The sequence below is a fragment of the Megalobrama amblycephala genome, linkage group LG5 (assembly GCF_018812025.1).
Source record: "Megalobrama amblycephala isolate DHTTF-2021 linkage group LG5, ASM1881202v1, whole genome shotgun sequence".
Classification (NCBI taxonomy): Eukaryota; Metazoa; Chordata; class Actinopteri; order Cypriniformes; family Xenocyprididae; genus Megalobrama; species Megalobrama amblycephala.
The window spans coordinates 6,546,699-6,552,698 of record NC_063048.1 but is presented as its reverse complement, the minus strand read 5'-3'; positions in this window follow the sequence as shown (position 1 = coordinate 6,552,698).

Genomic DNA, 6,000 nt, shown 5'->3' with positions numbered 1-6,000 from the left:
TTGTTACCAGACCCGTTACATGTGCTTCAGTGGAAATGTAAATAATGGCGTCTATATTGCTGTATCAGATTGAGCCCGAATCAGATCTAGATGAAGAGGGTCAAGCAGAACCTCTGCAATCACGGCTTTTAACCTGTTAACCTGCACTGGTGCGCCAACGCACCGAAGCTTCTTTGTTTAAATTAGCTCAAATTTACTGTTAGATTTAATCAGTGCCGGCCCTAGCCTCTTTGGCGCCCTAGGCAAGATTTTTTTGGCGCCCAATTATTTTGCGATTTATCCAAAGGTGCGAATCTACAAATTTATTTATAGGGTGGCAAATGGGTGGCAACACCAAAGCAAGCGCTCATGTATAGTTTTTGGAGATTTATAGCCTTACATACACAATTGTGTTCACAAACATTGCATTACCAGAAAGTACATTTTTTAAACAAGACTTGAAGTTGGGTTTATGACAAGCCAACATAAATTTGTCCTTCAAACTTTTCAGTTGCTATTGTTTTTCTTGATTGCTAATGCACAATTCATGAAACAATTCACTTTCTCACAACTAAATTCACAATTCATTTTCTCACAACTAAACACAATATCAAAACTATGCACCAACTTGCACAAACCTCAAACATCCAGGTCAAAATAAAATGTTCTAGTCAAAAACTTATTCTTGTCTGACAAAATCAAACTTTGGCATCAGATGACACACAAAACATAACAAATACACAGACTACTGCACTGCCTAGTGAACACTAGTGAGATCAATTCATATAATATGGTTAACAAAAATACCTCCTTTTCATTTTACTATTATAAATTGATCTTGCAGTAGATGAAAAGCATGAGAAAAATAAGTATGAACTTGGTATGTACCACAATGCAGTACTGTCAATTGCAGTAAAAGTAAATTCAGCATCCTCTGCACATTTGGCTAAATTTCATTACAGTACAGTACAGTACAGTACAGCAGTGTATTGGTCTTCTGACACAAGACTATATCCCTAGGCAATCATTTCTCAGCGCTGCAAAAAATACAGTATACATATAACAAATGGCTAAGAAAGTTGACAATCACAACATTGAGGGTGTACAACGTGACATTTCCCTCATCTAAAGTAGCCTACTGGTACTGTGTAAGTTTAAAACCCCTGTAAATTATTCATTCAGCTCTCTCAGATTTTGACTGGTGTGTGTCATCAGTTTTGCTACCTAATGTTGTCATTGCTAAACGTTTTGAGAAATGTGTCTTTGTTTTGATAACTGAACGAATGGTTTGAGAAACTGGGCCAACTGAATCACTTATAATGTGTTAGCAATCGAGAAAAGCTAAAATACGTTTAGATTCTTACCCCAACTCTGCTATTAGTTTCTGTGATCGGCATCTCCGTATTGATTTCATGTTATTGGTTCGTCGGATGGCAAAAATACCTTTATCCATGATGAAAGTGGAGCGGGCGGTTGCTGAATCAGCTCGTCAAAAAATTAAAAACAAACGAAAATTAATCTTACATATTCGGATGGGACTACATTTCTCACAGGACTTCTGAGTTAGCCGGGAAGCAGTAATTTTCCGATTCACGTACAAATATGGGGGGGGAAAAATCGTAAGTGAACTTGGCTGCGCTGTGTTTTTGACTCTCAAAGAACCGGTTCATAAGAGTCATTTGTTAATGAAGCACACTGGGCGCGCTGCGTGCAACCATCATGCACAGTTTATTTAAAGACGTGTTTTCTTGCCATTACTTTGTGTTACGCAATTTTTTTAGACATCATATTGAAGCGCCGCTCCTGAAAAGCAGTACTTGAAACACTACTTGCATATTTTATTCTGTGATAATTTTGGGGTGGTAAAGATTTTTCTTAGGGGGGCACATGCCACCCCGTGCCACCCCGGTAGATCCGCCCCTGTCCACGCATCCGGCCTCTTTGGCGCCCCCTAGCGAGATTGCGCCCTTAGCACTTGCCTAAACTGCCTCTGGCAACTGCATTGCAAATGGAAGAAACTTCCGACGTCAGACCGAAAAGGACGCTTCATTTAACTGAAAAGGCATTAGAATTGAAGCTGCACAATCTCATAAAGGACAGAAGATTAAAATTTGTCCAAATTACCAAGTTAATGAACGAAAATTATGGTCTTAAAGATGATGAGAGGAATCTGAATAACATTGAGGACTTTTCAGAGTTGAATAAAGAATTCAATTGCCTCAATACTGAATTAGGAGTGCTTCTGTCTGAGGAAGAAAGAAAAGCATATCATGAGAACTGGCTTCAGCGTAAAGTTGCATATATTGAGGAGTTTGTAAAACAGACTCAAACTTGGATTATTACAACCAAAGTTAAAGGTGCCCTAGAATCAAAAAATGAATTTACCTCAGCATAGTTGAATAACAAGAGTTCAGTACCTGGAAAAGACATACATTGAGTTTCAAACTCCATTGCTTCCTCCTTCTTATATAAATCTCATTTGTTTAAAAGACCTCCGGAAAACAGGCGAATCTCAACATAACACCGACTGTTACGTAACAGTTGGGATCATTAATATGTACGCCCCCAATATTTGCATATGCCAGCCCATGTTCAAGGCATCAGACAAGCCAGTATTAATGTCTGGAGCTGTACAGCTGAATCATCAGACTAGGTAAGCAAGCAAAGACAATAGCGAAAATGGCAGATGGAGTGATAATAACTGACATGATCCATGATTACATGATATTTTTAGTAATATTTGTAAATTGTCTTTCTAAATGTTTCGTTAGCATGTTGCTAATGTACTGTTAAATGTGGTTAAAGTTACCATTGTTTATTACTGTATTCGCGGAGAAGAGAGCCATCGCTATTTTCATTTCTAAACACTTGCAATCTGTATAATGCATAAACACAACTTCATTCTTTATAAATCTCTCCAACAGTGTGTAATGTTAGCTTTAGCCATGGAGCACTATCAGACTCATTCAGAATCAAATGTAAACATCCAAATAAATACTATACTCACATGATCCGATCCATGCACGCAGCATGCATGACGTCTTGTAAAGATCCATTTGAGGGTTATATTAGCTGTGTGAACTTTGTAAATGCACTGTAAAACTGCACTTATAGTCAAGAGCTCGGGGGGAGGGAGCGCGCGATTTAAAGGGGCCGCAGCATGAATCGGTGCATAGTTAATGATGCCCCAAAATAGGCAGTTAAAAAAAATAATTTAAAAAAATCTACGGGGTATTTTGAGCTGAAACTTCAAAGACACATTCAGGGGACACCTTAGACTTATATTACATCTTTTGAAAAGACGTTCTATGGCACCTTTAAGATGGAAGCCTTTAATATTGGACCTGAAGACAGTTTCAGCTGCTTCATCACAAAGACACAAAATGAAATGGGTCCATTGCTGGATGAATGTCAAATGTATCCAATCGCAGTTCAAGTTCTGCAGCTCACCTTAAACGAGAAGCAGAACATGCAGCATTGTTAGCCCGTGCTGCAGCTTTGAAAAAGAAGCAATCCATTCAACAAGAGGTGGCAAAATTGAAGGCAGAACAAGAGCAGCTGGAGATGGATACAGAAATTGCAGCTTCCTTTGCCAAGCTCTAGGTATTTAAAGGCAATGACCTCCTGTCTGACAATAAGAGTGACTGCAGATATGTAGAAAAATGCAGATATACATTGTAGGAAGGAACAGAAAGACTCTTTCCTCGTGGAACAGCATAGTAAAAGAGACGTGACACCACCACCTTCTCAGAGAACCCAAAGTACAAGATCTAGAAAAGAACTTGTTAAAGACTGCAGTTCTGGAGAACATGAAGGTAATTTATTTGTGATGCAATGACAGAATGAGATCACTGAGATGTTTGTTAAACAGCAAAATCTGTCTCATGTGCCACAAAGAGATATTCCATTATTCACAGGAAATTTGATGGAATATAGAACCTTTGTCGGAGCTTTTGAACGTGCTGTCGACACCAAAACAGAGAGTGCAAGAGACATATTGTACTATTTAGAACAGTACACTGGTGGAGAAGCCAAAGATCTTGTCCGTAGTTGCGTTCATATGGAACCTAACAAAGCTAGGCTACAAAAAAGCTTGGGACCTTTTGCACAAAGAGTTTGGTGATGAGGTGAAAATAGCCAGTGCCTGTATAGACAAAGTGCTGAACTGGTCACAGATAAAAGCAGAGAATGCAAAGGCATTGAAAACGTGTGCACTTTTTCTTAAGATCTTGATTATATGGATGAAATGGACAATCCCACAAATATCAGAATTGTCATCTCAAAGCTTCCATTCATGTTGAAAGACAAATGGAGAGGTAGAGCATTTAAAATTCAAGAACAATGTGGAAGGAGAGCAAGATTTATGGACCTTGTGGACTTTATAGACAGAGAAGCTAAGGTAGTCACTGATCCATTGTATGGAGAAATTCAAAGCTTTTCTGTAGGCAGTGAAGGAAAAGGAAAGATCACATCTGTCAATATTAAAGTTCCAAAGAAAATTCCACAAAAAAGTAGCAGCTTTGTCACAGCCATTAATCCATTTGGAAAGGACTAACATGACTCTGCTGCAAAAAGAACCTCAGTTGTGACTGTCAGTGCATTTGAGAAACCATGTTTGTTTTGTCAGAATAACCACACACTGGAGTCCTGTGGTAAATTTGTAGAATGCTCTTCCAAAGAAAGAATTGACTTTTTGAAGTCAAAAGGCTTATGCTGCGGATGTCTGACATTGGGTCATCTTAGTAAAGACTGTTGAAAAAGAATGATATGCCAACAACCCTAGCATACTTCACATTGATAAGAAGTATGATCAAGTACACAAGCAAACCCAGGTGAAAAAAAAAAAAATACATTTCCATAATGTACTTAAAGTGCTCTATTTTCGTGCACTAATTTTGTACTTAACACACCAAAAATTCTTCTTTAGTACTTCTTAAGATAATCTTAAGAACATCTAAGTGTACTCAACTGTGCTATTTTGAGACACCATGAAATATAAACTAAAATGTGCTTTTAATATACTATCTCTGTATTTAAAAAAATGGATTTAGATACCACTTATAGTACATTTGAACCGATAGTGTACTACAAGTGGTAGCTAAATATATTTTTTTTTAAAAAGGAATGTTCTCATAGTGGATCATTGTGCACCAAGAAGCTCATGAATGATGATGGGCAGGATCATAAAGACTATGCCAGACTCAAACGCAACAGTAAGACTTGTGATGGTGCAAACAAAAAACAATACATTAGAAAGACTAAACTTTGTTTGTTAGAAGAGACTGTTTAAACAGGAAACAAAATAAAAAGGAAGAATTGTTCTCAGCGTTTATGGCTCCACCTACGTAAATGGTAATTTATATAGTGTCCCTAATATAAAATTAGGGGCCGGAATTGTTAGAGCCATAATACATGCAATGTTGCAAATCTCATAATATTTAAGTGTTTTTATTATTATTACTTATTGTACTTGTATTTTTTGTAAAGATTAAGAATGTTAATAATTATGTGATTTTATTATGTCCTTGCTAACTGATGAAGTGACTAAAAACATCACATCTGGGTTAGTGGATCGTAAGCAAGTGACGGAGCGATACAGTTTTTGACCGTCGTTCCATGTTGTGTTTTTATATAAAGTTGAAAAGGTTGTTCCTGCTTTGCAGTACAAAATAAACAAGAATCAAAAGGGAATATATCGACTTGGATGAGTTCGTCGCGTCAGACTGGTTACTTTTGATTGAATACATTTCAGACTTGGATAATAATGAGTGCCATTACAGGATTGTTTAGCTGCATTGTAAATTTTAGTTAAAATTGTAAAGATTTCTATGACATTTCACTACATTCTTGAAATGTTGCAATTTGCATATGCGCTTACAACTAAAATAAACTGATTAAGGAATAAGTCATTGTTTGTCATTTGTAAATATGTAAAATCACTAAAAATATCTTGTGACTTTATTTTATAAATACATTTTTTTCGTCCAGGAAACAGAAAGAAATTAATTACCCCAACAACAG